This window comes from Schistocerca gregaria, unplaced genomic scaffold (assembly GCF_023897955.1).
Source record: "Schistocerca gregaria isolate iqSchGreg1 unplaced genomic scaffold, iqSchGreg1.2 ptg000198l, whole genome shotgun sequence".
Taxonomy (NCBI): Eukaryota; Metazoa; Arthropoda; class Insecta; order Orthoptera; family Acrididae; genus Schistocerca; species Schistocerca gregaria.
In genome coordinates, this window is record NW_026061736.1 from 11,841,011 (window position 1) to 11,856,815 (window position 15,805).

Here is a 15,805-nt window from a genome sequence, read left to right on the forward strand (position 1 = left end):
CCGAGTTGTACGGGAGAATGTGAAAAAGTGTTCATATGTAGTAAAAACCTGAGAAATCCGTCCTTTTTCGTCATTTGTTATCGAATCGACTTAAAGCCAGATCGTCACATTGGCCGCTCTTCTCTCTGAAACGGTTGTACTTATCTTCTGCAAAGCTATGTCGCGTGCTGCGGTATGTGGAGACACTAAAAGCACCATAGTAGAACACAGATGAAGCTTCTAAGTTGATGTAATAGCCAGTAAGAAGTAGTACAATTCAAGTTTTAGGTATCGATTATTCACTTTTTAGCTGGCTTTGGTGCCTTGGACATGAGCTAGGACTTTAAGATTGTGCATGAAAGGAGGACTAGCAGCCGAGTTGCAAGGGAGAATGTGAAAAGTGTTCATATGTAGTAAAAACCTGAGAAATCCGTCCGTTTTCGTCATTTGTTATCGAATCGACTTAAAGCCAGATCGTCACATTGGCCGCTCTTCTCTGTGAAACGGTTGTACTTATCGTCTGCAAAGCTATGTCGCGTGCTGCGGTATGCGGAGACACTAAAAGCATCATAGTAGAACACAGATGAAGCTTCTAAGTTGATGTAATAGCCAGTAAGAAGTAGTACAATTCAAGTTTTAGGTATCGATTATTGACTTTTTAGGTGGGTTTGGTGCCTTGGACATGAGCTAGGACCTTAATATTCTGCATGAAAGGAGGACTAGCAGCCGAGTTGCAGGGGAGAATGTAAAAAGTGTTCTTATGTAGTAAAAACCTGAGAAATCCGTTCGTTATCGTCATTTGTTATCGAATCGCCTTAAAGCCAGATCGTCACATTAGCCGCTCTTCTCTCTGAAACGGTTGTACTTATCGACTGCAAAGCTATGTCGCGTGCTGCGATATGCGGAGACACTAAAACCACCATAGTAGAACACAGATGAAGCTTCTAAGATGATGTAATAGTCAGTAAGATGCAGTACAATTCAAGTTTTAGGTATCGATTATTGACTTTTTAGCTGTCTTTGGTGCCTTGGACATGAGTTAGGACCTTAAGATTCTGCATGAAAGGAGGTCTAGCAGCCGAGTTGTACGGGAGAATGTGAAAAGTGTTCATATGTAGTAAAAACCTGAGAAATCCGTCCGTTTTCGTCATTTGTTGTCGAATCGACTTAAAGCAAGATCGTCACATTAGTCGCTCTTCTCTCTGAAACGGTTGTACTTATCGACTGCAAAGCTATGTCGCGTGCTGCGGTATGCGGAGACACTAAAAGCACCATAGTAGAACACAGATGAAGCTTCTAAGATGATGTAATAGTCAGTAAGAAGTAGTACAATTCAAGTTTTAAGTATCGATTATTGACTTTTTAGCTGACTTTGGTGCCTTGGACATGTGTTAGGACCTTAAGATTCTGCATGACCAGAGGTCTAGCAGCCGAGTTGTACGGGAGAATGTGAAAAGTGTTCATATGTAGTAAAAACCAGAGAAATCCGTCCGTTTTCGTCATTTGTTATCGAATCGACTTAAAGCCAGATCGTCACATTAGCCGCAATTCTCTCTGAACCGGTTGTACTTATCGACTGCAAAGCTATGTCGCGTGCAGCGGTATGCGGAAACACTAAAAGCACCATAGTAGAACACAGATGTAGCTTCTAAGTTGATGTAATAGCCAGTAAGAAGTAGTACCATTCAAGTTTTAGGTATCGATTATTGACTTTTTAGCTGGCTTTGGTGCCTTTTACATGAGCTAGGACCTTAAGATTCTGCATGAAAGGAGGACTAGCAGCCGAGTTGCACGGGAGAATGTTAAAAGTGTTCATTTGTAGTAAAAGCCTGAGAAATCCGTCCGTGTTCGACATTTGTTATCGAATCGACTTAAAGCCAGATCGTCACATTGGCCGCTCTTCTCTCTGAAACGGTTGTACTTATCGTCTGCAAAGCTATGTCGAGTGCTGCGGTTATCGGAGACACTAAAAGCATCATAGTAGAACACAGATGAAGCTTCTAAGTTGATGTAATAGCCAGTAAGAAGTAGTACAATTCAAGTTTTAGGTATCGATTATTGACTTTTTAGCTGCCCTTGGTGCCTTGGACATGAGCTAGGACCTTAAGATTCTGCATGAAAGGAGGACTAGCAGCCGAGTTGCACGGGAGAATGTAAAAAGTGTTCATATGTAGTAAAAACCTGAGAAATCCGTTCGTTATCGTCATTTGTTATGGAATCGACTTAAAGCCAGATCGTCACATTAGCCGCTCTTCTCTCTGAAACGGTTGTACTTATCGACTGCAAAGCTATGTCGCGTGCTGCGGTATGCGGAGACACTAAAAGCACCATAGTAGAACACAGATGAAGCTTCTAAGATGATGTAATAGTCAGTAAGAAGTAGTACAATTCATGTTTTAAGTATCGATTATTGACTTTTTAGCTGACTTTGGTGCCTTGGATATGAGTTAGGACCTTAAAATTCTGCATGAAAGGAGGTCTAGCAGCCGAGTTGTACGGGAGGATTTCAAAAGTGTTCATATGTAGTAAAAACCTGAGAAATCCGTCCGTTTTCGTCATTTGTTTTCGAATCGACTTAAAGCCAGATCGTCACATTGGCCGCTCTTCTCTCTGAAACGGTTGTACTTATCGTCTGCAAAGCTATGTCGCGTGCTGCAGTATACGGAGACACTAAAAGCATCATAGTAGAACACAGATGAAGCTTCTAATTGATGTAATAGCCAGTAAGAAGTAGTACAATTCAAGTTTTAGGTATCGATTATTGACTTTTTAGCTGCCCTTGGTTCCTTGGACATGAGCTAGGACCTTAAGATTCTGCATGAAAGGAGGACTAGCAGCCGAGTTGCACGGGAGAATGTAAAAAGTGTTCATATGTAGTAAAAACCTAAGAAATCCGTCCGTTATCGGCATTTGTTAACGAATCGACTTAAAGCAAGATCGTCACATTAGCCGCTCTTCTCTCTGAAACGGTTGTACTTAACGACTGCAAAGCTATGTCGCGTGCTGCGGTATGCGGAGACACTAAAAGCACCATAGTAGAACACAGATGAAGCTTCTAAGATGATGTAATAGTCAGTAAGAAGTAGTACAATTCAAGTTTTAAGTATCGATTATTGACTTTTTAGCTGACTTTGGTGCCTTGGACATGAGTTAGGACCTTAAGATTCTGCATGACCGGAGGTCTAGCAGCCGAGTTGTACGGGAGAATGTGAAAAGTGTTCATATGTAGTAAAAACCAGAGAAATCCGTCCGTTTTCGTTATTTGTTATCGAATCGACTTAAAGCCAGATCGTCACATTGGCCGCTCTTCTCTCTGAAACGGTTGTACTTATCGTCTGCAAAGCTATGTCGAGTGCTGCGGTTTGGGGAGACACTAAAAGCACCATAGTAAAACACAGATGAAGCTTCCAAGTTGATGTAATAGCCAGTAAGAAGTAGTACAATTCAAGTTTTAAGTATCGATTGTTGACTTCTTACCCTTCTTTGGTGCCTTGGGCATGAGCTAGGAACTTAAGATTTTGCAAAATAGGAGGTCTAGCAGCCCCGTTGCACGTGAGAATGTGAAAAGTGTTCATATGTAGTAAAAACCTGAGAAATCGGTCCGTTTTCGTCATTTGTTGTCGAATCGACTTAAAGCCAGATCGTCACATTGGCCGCTCTTCTCTCTGAAACGGTTGTACTTATCGTCTGCAAAGCTATGTCGCGTGCTGCGGTATGCGGAGACACTAAAAGGATCATAGTAGAACACAGATGAAGCTTCTAAGTTGATGTAATAGCCAGTAAGAAGTAGTACAATTCAAGTTTTAGGTATCGATTATTGACTTTTTAGCTGCCCTTGGTGCCTTGGACATGAGCTAGGACCTTAAGATTCTGCATGAAAGGAGGACTAGCAGCCGAGTTGCATGGGAGAATGTAAAAAGTGTTCATATGTAGTAAAAACCTGAGAAATCCGTTCGTTATCGTCATTTGTTATCGAATCGACTTAAAGCCAGATCGTCACATTAGCCGCTCTTCTCTCTGAAACGGTTGTACTTATCGACTGCAAAGCTATGTCGCGTGCTGCGGTATGCGGAGACACTAAAAGCACCATAGTAGAACACAGATGAAGCTTCTAAGATGATGTAATAGTCAGTAAGAAGTAGTACAATTCAAGTTTTAAGTATCGATTATTGACTTTTTAGCTGACTTTGGTGCCTTGGATATGAGTTAGGACCTTAAGATTCTGCATGAAAGGAGGTCTAGCAGCCGAGTTGTACGGGAGAATTTGAAAAGTGTTCATATGTAGTAAAAACCTGAGAAATCCTTACGTTTTCGTCATTTGTTATCGAATCGACTTAAAGCCAGATCGTCACATTAGCCGCAATTCTCTCTGAAACGGTTGTACTTATCGACTGCAAAGCTATGTCGCGTACTGCGGTATGCGGAGACACTAAAAGCACCATAGTAGAACACAGATGAAGCTTCTAAGTTGATGTCATAGCCAGTAAGAAGTAGTACCATTCAAGTTTTAGGTATCGATTATTGACTTTTTAGCTGGCTTTGGTGCCTTGGACATGAGCTAGGACCTTAAGTTTCTGCATGAAAGGTGGACTAGCAGCCGAGTTGCACGGGAGAATGTGAAAAGTGTTCATATGTAATAAAAACCAGAGAAATCCGTCCGTGTTCGACATTTGTTATCGAATCGACTTAAAGCCAGATCGTCACATTGGCCGCTCTTCTCTCTGAAACGGTTGTACTTATCGTCTGCAAAACTATGTCGAGTGCTGCGGCATGCGGAGACACTAAAAGCACCATAGTAGAACACAGATGAAGCTTCTAAGCTGATGTAATAGCCAGTAAGAAGTAGTACAATTCAAGTTTTAAGTATCGATTGTTGACTTTTTACCCTTCTTTGGTGCCTTGGGCATGAGCTAGGAACTTAAGATTTTGCATGATAGGAGGTCTAGCAGCCGCGTTGCACGTGAGAATGTGAAAAGTGTTCATATGTAGTAAAAACCTGAGAAATCCGTCCGTTTTCGTCATTTGTTGTCGAATCGACTTAAAGCTAGATCGTCACATTGGCCGCTCTTCTCTTTGAAACGGTTGTACTTATCGTCTGCAAAGCTACGTGTCGTGCTGCGGTATGCGGAGACACTAAAAGCACCATAGTAGAACACAGATGAAGCTTCTAAGTTGATGTAATAGCCAGTAAGAAGTAGTACAATTCAAGTTGTAGGTATCGATTATTGACTTTCTAGCTGGCTTTGGTGCCTTGGACATGAGCTAGGACCTTAAGATTCTGCAAAATAGGAGGTCTAGCAGCCGCGTTGCACGTGAGAATGTGAAAAGTGTTCATATGTAGTAAAAACCTGAGAAATCGGTCCGTTTTCGTCATTTGTTGTCGAATCGACTTAAAGCCAGATCGTCACATTGGCCGCTCTTCTCTCTGATACGGTTGTACTTATCGTCTGCAAAGCTATGTCGCGTGCTGCGGTATGCGGAGACACTAAAAGCATCATAGTAGAACACAGATGAAGCTACTAAGTTGATGTAATAGCCAGTAAGAAGTAGTACAATTCAAGTTTTAGGTATCGATTATTGACTTTTTAGCTGCCCTTGGTGCCTTGGACATGAGCTAGGACCTTAAGATTCTGCATGAAAGGAGGACTAGCAGCCGAGTTGTACGGGAGAATGTAAAAAGTGTTCATATGTAGTAAAAACCTGAGAAATCCGTTCGTTATCGTCATTTGTTATCGAATCGACTTAAAGCCAGATCGTCACATTAGCCGCTCTTCTCTCTGAACGGTTGTACTTATCGACTGCAAAGCTATGTCGCGTGCTGCGGTATGCGGAGACACTAAAAGCACCATAGTAGAACACAGATGAAGCTTATAAGATGATGTAATAGTCAGTAAGAAGTAGTACAATTCAAGTTTTAAGTATCGATTATTGACTTTTTAGCTGACTATGGTGCCTTGGATATGAGTTAGGACCTTAAGATTCTGCATGAAAGGAGGTCTAGCAGCCGAGTTGTACGGGAGAATTTGAAAAGTGTTAATATGTAGTAAAAACCTAAGAAATCCGTCCGTTTTCGTCATTTGTTATCGAATCGACTTAAAGCCAGATCGTCACATTGGCCGCTCTTCTCTCTGAAACGGTTGTACTTATCTTCTGCAAAGCTATGTCGCGTGCTGCGGTATGTGGAGACACTAAAAGCACCATAGTAGAACACAGGTGAAGCTTCTAAGTTGATGTAATAGCCAGTAAGAAGTAGTACAATTCAGGTTTTAGGTATCGATTATTCACTTTTTAGCTGGCTTTGGTGCCTTGGACATGAGCTAGGACTTTAAGATTGTGCATGAAAGGAGGACTAGCAGCCGAGTTGCAAGGGAGAATGTGAAAAGTGTTCGTATGTAGTAAAAACCTGAGAAATCCGTCCGTTTTCGTCATTTGTTATCGAATCGACTTAATGCCAGATCGTCACATTGGCCGCTCTTCTCTCTGAAACGGTTGTACTTATCGTCTGCAAAGCTATGTCGCGTGCTGCGGTATACGGAGACACTAAAAGCATCATAGTAGAACACAGATGAAGCTTCTAATTGATGTAATAGCCAGAAAGAAGTAGTACAATTCAAGTTTTAGGTATCGATTATTGACTTTTTAGCTGCCCTTGGTTCCTTGGACATCAGCTAGGACCTTAAGATTCTGCATGAAATGAGGACTAGCAGCCGAGTTGCACGGGAGAATGTAAAAAGTGTTCATATGTAGTAAAAACCTGAGAAATCCGTCCGTTATCGTCATTTGTTATCGAATCGACTTAAAGCAAGATCGTCACATTAGCCGCTCTTCTCTCTGAAACGGTTGTACTTATCGACTGCAAAGCTATGTCGCGTGCTGCGGTATGCGGAGACACTAAAAGCACCATAGTAGAACACAGATGAAGCTTCTAAGATGATGTAATAGTCAGTAAGAAGTAGTACAATTCAAGTTTTAAGTATCGATTATTGACTTTTTAGCTGACTTTGGTGCCTTGGACATGAGTTAGGACCTTAAGATTCTGCATGACCGGAGGTCTAGCAGCCGAGTTGTACGGGAGAATGTGAAAAGTGTTCATATGTAGTAAAAACCAGAGAAATCCGTCCGTTTTCGTCATTTGTTATCGAATCGACTTAAAGCCAGATCGTCACATTAGTCGCAATTCTCTCTGAAACGGTTGTACTTATCGACTGCAAAGCTATGTCGCTTGCAGCGGTATGCGGAAACACTAAAAGCACCATAGTAGAACACAGATGTAGCTTCTAAGTTGATGTAATAGCCAGTAAGAAGTAGTACCATTCAAGTTTTTGGTATCGATTATTGACTTTTTAGCTGGCTTTGGTGCCTTGGACATGAGCTAGGACCTTAAGATTCTGCATGAAAGGAGGACTAGCAGCCGAGTTGCACGGGAGAATGTGAAAAATGTTCATATGTAGTAAAAACCAGAGAAATCCGTCCGTGTTCGACATTTGTTATCGAATCGACTTAAAGCCAGATCGTCACATTGGCCGCTCTTCTCTCTGAAACGGTTGTACTTATCGTCTGCAATGCTATGTCGAGTGCTGCGGTTTGCGGAGACACTAGAAGCACCATAGTAAAACACAGATGAAGCTTCCAAGTTGATGTAATAGCCAGTAAGAAGTAGTACAACTCAAGTTTTAAGTATCGATTGTTGACTTCTTACCCTTCTTTGGTGCCTTGGGCATGAGCTAGGAACTTAAGATTTTGCAAAATAGGAGGTCTAGCAGCCGCGTCGCACGTGAGAATGTGAAAAGTGTTCATATGTAGTAAAAACCTGAGAAATCGGTCCGTTTTCGTCATTTGTTGTCGAATCGACTTAAAGCCAGATCTTCACATTGGCCACTCTTCTCTCTGAAACGGTTGTACTTATCGTCTGCAAAGCTATGTCGCGTGCTGCGGTATGCGGAGACACTAAAAGCATCATATTATACACAGATGAAGCTTCTAAGTTGATGTAATAGCCAGTAAGAAGTAGTACAATTCAAGTTTTAGGTATCGATTATTGACTTTTTAGCTGCCCTTGGTGCCTTGGACATGAGCTAGGACCTTAAGATTCTGCATGAAAGGAGGACTAGCAGCCGAGTTGCACGGGAGAATGTAAAAAGTGTTCATATGTAGTAAAAACCTGAGAAATCCGTTCATTATCGTCATTTGTTATCGAATCGACTTAAAGCCAGATCGTCACATTAGCCGCTCTTCTCTCTGAAACGGTTGTACTTATCGACTGCTAAGCTATGTCGCGTGCTGCGGTATGCGGAGACACTAAAAGCACCATAGTAGAACACAGATGAAGCTTCTAAGATGATGTAATAGTCAGTAAGAAGTAGTACAATTCAAGTTTTAGGTATCGATTATTGACTTTTTAGCTGACTTTGGTGCCTTGGACATGAGCTAGGACCTTAAGATTCTGCATGAAAGGAGGACTAGCAGCCGAGTTGCACGGGAGAATGTGAAAAGTGTTCATATGTAGTAAAAACCGGAGAAATCCGTCCGTTTTCGTCATTTGTTATCGAATCGACTTAAAGCCAGATCGTCACATTAGTCGCAATTCTCTCTGAAACGGTTGTACTTATCGACTGCAAAGCTATGTCGCTTGCAGCGGTATGCGGAAACACTAAAAGCACCATAGTAGAACACAGATGTAGCTTCTAAGTTGATGTAATAGCCAGTAAGAAGTAGTACCATTCAAGTTTTAGGTATCGATTATTGACTTTTTAGCTGGCTTTGGTGCCTTGGACATGAGCTAGGACCTTAAGATTCTGCATGAAAGGAGGACTAGCAGCCGAGTTGCACGGGAGAATGTGAAAAATGTTCATATGTAGTAAAAACCAGAGAAATCCGTCCGTGTTCGACATTTGTTATCGAATCGACTTAAAGCCAGATCGTCACATTGGCCGCTCTTCTCTCTGAAACGGTTGTACTTATCGTCTGCAATGCTATGTCGAGTGCTGCGGTTTGCGGAGACACTAAAAGCACCATAGTAAAACACAGATGAAGCTTCCAAGTTGATGTAATAGCCAGTAAGAAGTAGTACAACTCAAGTTTTAAGTATCGATTGTTGACTTCTTTCCCTTCTTTGGTGCCTTGGGCATGAGCTAGGAACTTAAGATTTTGCAAAATAGGAGGTCTAGCAGCCGCGTTGCACGTGAGAATGTGAAAAGTGTTCATATGTAGTAAAAACCTGAGAAATCGGTCCGTTTTCGTCATTTGTTGTCGAATCGACTTAAAGCCAGATCTTCACATTGGCCGCTCTTCTCTCTGAAACGGTTGTACTTATCGTCTGCAAAGCTATGTCGCGTGCTGCGGTATGCGGAGACACTAAAAGCATCATATTATACACAGATGAAGCTTCTAAGTTGATGTAATAGCCAGTAAGAAGTAGTACAATTCAAGTTTTAGGTATCGATTATTGACTTTTTAGCTGCCCTTGGTGCCTTGGACATGAGCTAGGACCTTAAGATTCTGCATGAAAGGAGGACTAGCAGCCGAGTTGCACAGGAGAATGTAAAAAGTGTTCATATGTAGTAAAAACCTGAGAAATCCGTTCGTTATCGTCATTTGTTATCGAATCGACTTAAAGCCAGATCGTCACATTAGCCGCTCTTCTCTCTGAAACGGTTGTACTTATCGACTGCTAAGCTATGTCGCGTGCTGCGGTATGCGGAGACACTAAAAGCACCATAGTAGAACACAGATGAAGCTTCTAAGATGATGTAATAGTCAGTAAGAAGTAGTACAATTAAAGTTTTAAGTATCGATTATTGACTTTTTAGCTGACTTTGGTGCCTTGGATATGAGTTAGGACCTTAAGATTCTGCTTGAAAGGAGGTCTAGCAGCCGAGTTGTACGGGAGAATTTGAAAAGTGTTCATATGTAGTAAAAACCTGAGAAATCCGTCCGTTTTCGTCATTTGTTATCGAATCGACTTAAAGCCAGATCGTCACATTAGCCGCTCTTCTCTCTGAAACGGTTGTACTTATCGACTGCAAAGCTATGTCGCGTGCTGCGGTATGCGGAGACACTAAAAGCACCATAGTAGAACACAGATGAAGCTTCTAAGTTGATGTAATAGCCAATAAGAAGTAGTACCATTCAAGTTTTAGGTATCGATTATTGACTTTTTAGCTGACTTTGGTGCCTTGGACATGAGCTAGGACCCTAAGATTCTGCATGAAAGGAGGACTAGCAGCCGAGTTGCACGGGAGAATGTGAAAAGTGTTCATATGTAGTAAAAACCAGAGAAATCCGTCCGTGTTCGACATTTGTTATCGAATCGACTTAAAGCCAGATCGTCACATTGGCCGCTCTTCTCTCTGAAACGGTTGTACTTATCGTCTGCAAAGCTATGTCGAGTGCTGCGGCATGCGGAGACACTAAAAGCACCATAGTAGAACACAGATGAAGCTTCTAAGTTGATGTAATAGCCAGTAAGAAGTAGTACAATTCAAGTTTTAAGTATCGATTGTTGACTTTTTACCGTTCTTTGGTGCCTTGGGCATGAGCTAGGAACTTAAGATTTTGCATGATAGGAGGTCTAGCAGCCGCGTTGCACGTGAGAATGTGAAAAGTGTTCATATGTAGTAAAAACCTGAGAAATCCGTCCGTTTTCGTCATTTGTTGTCGAATCGACTTAAAGCCAGATCGTCACATTGGCCGCTCTTCTCTTTGAAACGGTGGTACTTATCGTCTGCAAAGCTACGTGTCGTGCTGCGGTATGCGGAGACACTAAAAGCACCATAGTAGAACACAGATGAAGCTTCTAAGTTGATGTAATAGCCAGTAAGAAGTAGTACAATTCAAGTTGTAGGTATCGATTATTGACTTTCTAGCTGGCTTTGGTGCCTTGGACATGAGCTAGGACCTTAAGATTCTGCATGAAAGGAGGACTAGCAGCCGAGTTGAACGGGAGAATGTGAAAAGTGTTCCTATGTAGTAAAAACCTGAGAAATCCGTTCGTTATCGTCATTTGTTATCGAATCGACTTAAAGCCAGATCGTCACATTAGCCGCTCTTCTCCCTGAAACGGTTGTACTTATCGACTGCAAAGCTATGTCGCGTGCTGCGGTATGCCGAGACACTAAAAGCACCATAGTACAACGCAGATGAAGCTTCTAAGATGATGTAATAGCCAGTAAGAAGTAGTACCATTCAAGTTTTAGGTATCGATTATTCACTTTTTAGCTGGCTTTGGTGCCTTGGACATGAGCTAGGACCTTAAGATTCTGCATGAAAGGAGGACTAGCAGCCGAGTTGCATGGGAGAATGTGAATAGTGTTCATATGTAGTAAAAACCTGAGATATCCGTCCGTTATCGTCATTTGTTATCGAATCGACTTAAAGCCAGATCGTCACATTAGCCGCTCTTCTCTCTGAAACGGATGTACTTATCGACTGCAAAGCTATGACGCGTGCTGCGGTATGCGGAGACACTGAGAGCACCATAGTAGAACACAGATGAAGCTTCTAAGATGATGTAATAGTCAGTAAGAAGTAGTACAATTCAAGTTTTAAGTATCGATTATTGACTTATTAGCTGACTTTGGTGCCTTGGACATGAGTTAGGACCTTAAGATTCTGCATGAACGGAGGTCTAGTAGCCGAGTTGTACGGGAGAATGTGAAAAGTGTTCATATGTAGTAAAAACCTGAGAAATCCGTCCGTTTTCGTCATTTGTTATCGAATCGACTTAAAGCCAGATCGTCACATTAGCCGCAATTCTCTCTGAAACGGTTGTACTTATCGTCTGCAAAGCTATGTCGCTTGCAGCGGTATGCGGAAACACTAAAAGCACCATAGTAGAACACAGATGTAGCTTCTAAGTTGATGTAATAGCCAGTAAGAAGTAGTACCATTCAAGTTTTTGGTATCGATTATTGACTTTTTAGCTGGCTTTGGTGCCTTGGACATGAGCTAGGACCTTAAGATTCTGCATGAAAGGAGGACTAGCAGCCGAGTTGCACGGGAGAATGTGAAAAATGTTCATATGTAGTAAAAACCAGAGAAATCCGTCCGTGTTCGACATTTGTTATCGAATCGACTTAAAGCCAGATCGTCACATTGGCCGCTCTTCTCTCTGAAACGGTTGTACTTATCGTCTGCAAAGCTATGTCGCGTGCTGCGGTATGCGGAGACACTAAAAGCATCATATTATACACAGATGAAGCTTCTAAGTTGATGTAATAGCCAGTAAGAAGTAGTACAATTCAAGTTTTAGGTATCGATTATTGACTTTTTAGCTGCCCTTGGTGCCTTGGACATGAGCTAGGACCTTAAGATTCTGCATGAAAGGAGGATTAGCAGCCGAGTTGCATGGGAGAATGTGAAATGTGTTCATATGTAGTAAAAACCTGAGAAATCGGTCCGTTTTCGTCATTTGTTGTCGAATCGACTTAAAGCCAGATCTTCACATTGGCCGCTCTTCTCTCTGAAACGGTTGTACTTATCGTCTGCAAAGCTATGTCGCGTGCTGCGGTATGCGGAGACACTAAAAGCATCATATTATACACAGATGAAGCTTCTAAGTTGATGTAATAGCCAGTAAGAAGTAGTACAATTCAAGTTTTAGGTATCGATTATTGACTTTTTAGCTGCCCTTGGTGCCTTGGACATGAGCTAGGACCTTAAGATTCTGCATGAAAGGAGGACTAGCAGCCGAGTTGCACAGGAGAATGTAAAAAGTGTTCATATGTAGTAAAAACCTGAGAAATCCGTTCGTTATCGTCATTTGCTATCGAATCGACTTAAAGCCAGATCGTCACATTAGCCGCTCTTCTCTCTGAAACGGTTGTACTTATCGACTGCTAAGCTATGTCGCGTGCTGCGGTATGCGGAGACACTAAAAGCACCATAGTAGAACACAGATGAAGCTTCTAAGATGATGTAATAGTCAGTAAGAAGTAGTACAATTCAAGTTTTAAGTATCGATTATTGACTTTTTAGCTGACTTTGGTGCCTTGGATATGAGTTAGGACCTTAAGATTCTGCTTGAAAGGAGGTCTAGCAGCCGAGTTGTACGGGAGAATTTGAAAAGTGTTCATATGTAGTAAAAACCTGAGAAATCCGTCCGTTTTCGTCATTTGTTATCGAATCGACTTAAAGCCAGATCGTCACATTAGCCGCTCTTCTCTCTGAAACGGTTGTACTTATCGACTGCAAAGCTATGTCGCGTGCTGCGGTATGCGGAGACACTAAAAGCACCATAGTAGAACACAGATGAAGCTTCTAAGTTGATGTAATAGCCAATAAGAAGTAGTACCATTCAAGTTTTAGGTATCGATTATTGACTTTTTAGCTGACTTTGGTGCCTTGGACATGAGCTAGGACCCTAAGATTCTGCATGAAAGGAGGACTAGCAGCCGAGTTGCACGGGAGAATGTGAAAAGTGTTCATATGTAGTAAAAACCAGAGAAATCCGTCCGTGTTCGACATTTGTTATCGAATCGACTTAAAGCCAGATCGTCACATTGGCCGCTCTTCTCTCTGAAACGGTTGTACTTATCGTCTGCAAAGCTATGTCGAGTGCTGCGGCATGCGGAGACACTAAAAGCACCATAGTAGAACACAGATGAAGCTTCTAAGTTGATGTAATAGCCAGTAAGAAGTAGTACAATTCAAGTTTTAAGTATCGATTGTTGACTTTTTACCGTTCTTTGGTGCCTTGGGCATGAGCTAGGAACTTAAGATTTTGCATGATAGGAGGTCTAGCAGCCGCGTTGCACGTGAGAATGTGAAAAGTGTTCATATGTAGTAAAAACCTGAGAAATCCGTCCGTTTTCGTCATTTGTTGTCGAATCGACTTAAAGCCAGATCGTCACATTGGCCGCTCTTCTCTTTGAAACGGTGGTACTTATCGTCTGCAAAGCTACGTGTCGTGCTGCGGTATGCGGAGACACTAAAAGCACCATAGTAGAACACAGATGAAGCTTCTAAGTTGATGTAATAGCCAGTAAGAAGTAGTACAATTCAAGTTTTAAGTATCGATTATTGACTTTTTAGCTGACTTTGGTGCCTTGGACATGAGTTAGGACCTTAAGATTCTGCATGAACGGAGGTCTAGTAGCCGAGTTGTACGGGAGAATGTGAAAAGTGTTCATATGTAGTAAAAACCTGAGAAATCCGTCCGTTTTCGTCATTTGTTATCGAATCGACTTAAAGCCAGATCGTCACATTAGCCGCAATTCTCTCTGAAACGGTTGTACTTATCGTCTGCAAAGCTATGTCGCTTGCAGCGGTATGCGGAAACACTAAAAGCACCATAGTAGAACACAGATGTAGCTTCTAAGTTGATGTAATAGCCAGTAAGAAGTAGTACCATTCAAGTTTTTGGTATCGATTATTGACTTTTTAGCTGGCTTTGGTGCCTTGGACATGAGCTAGGACCTTAAGATTCTGCATGAAAGGAGGACTAGCAGCCGAGTTGCACGGGAGAATGTGAAAAATGTTCATATGTAGTAAAAACCAGAGAAATCCGTCCGTGTTCGACATTTGTTATCGAATCGACTTAAAGCCAGATCGTCACATTGGCCGCTCTTCTCTCTGAAAGGGTTGTACTTATCGTCTGCAATGCTATGTCGAGTGCTGCGGTTTGCGGAGACACTAAAAGCACCATAGTAAAACACAGATGAAGCTTCCAAGTTGATGTAATAGCCAGTAAGAAGTAGTACAACTCAAGTTTTAAGTATCGATTGTTGACTTCTTACCCTTCTTTGGTGCCTTGGGCATGAGCTAGGAACTTAAGATTTTGCAAAATAGGAGGTCTAGCAGCCGCGTTGCACGTGAGAATGTGAAAAGTGTTCATATGTAGTAAAAACCTGAGAAATCGGTCCGTTTTCGTCATTTGTTGTCGAATCGACTTAAAGCCAGATCTTCACATTGGCCACTCTTCTCTCTGAAACGGTTGTACTTATCGTCTGCAAAGCTATGTCGCGTGCTGCGGTATGCGGAGACACTAAAAGCATCATATTATACACAGATGAAGCTTCTAAGTTGATGTAATAGCCAGTAAGAAGTAGTACAATTCAAGTTTTAGGTATCGATTATTGACTTTTTAGCTGCCCTTGGTGCCTTGGACATGAGCTAGGACCTTAAGATTCTGCATGAAAGGAGGACTAGCAGCCGAGTTGCATGGGAGAATGTAAAAAGTGTTCATATGTAGTAACAACCTGAGAAATCCGTTCATTATCGTCATTTGTTATCGAATCGACTTAAAGCCAGATCGTCACATTAGCCGCTCTTCTCTCTGAAACGGTTGTACTTATCGACTGCAAAGCTATGTCGCGTGCTGCGGTATGCGGAGACACTAAAAGCACCATAGTAGAACACAGATGAAGCTTCTAAGCTGATGTAATAGCCAATAAGAAGTAGTACAATTCAAGTTTTAGGTATCGATTATTGACTTTTTAGCTGCCCTTGGTGCCTTGGACATGAGCTAGGACCTTAAGATTCTGCATGAAAGGAGGACTAGCAGCCGAGTTGCACAGGAGAATGTAAAAAGTGTTCATATGTAGTAAAAACCTGAGAAATCCGTTCGTAATCGTCATTTGTTATCGAATCGACTTAAAGCCAGATCGTCACATTAGCCGCTCTTCTCTCTGAAACGGTTGTACTTATCGACTGCTAAGCTATGTCGCGTGCTGCGGTATGCGGAGACACTAAAAGCACCATAGTAGAACACAGATGAAGCTTCTAAGATGATGTAATAGTCAGTAAGAAGTAGTACAATTCAAGTTTTAAGTATCGATTATTGACTTTTTAGCTGACTTTGGTGCCTTGGATATGAGTTAGGACCTTA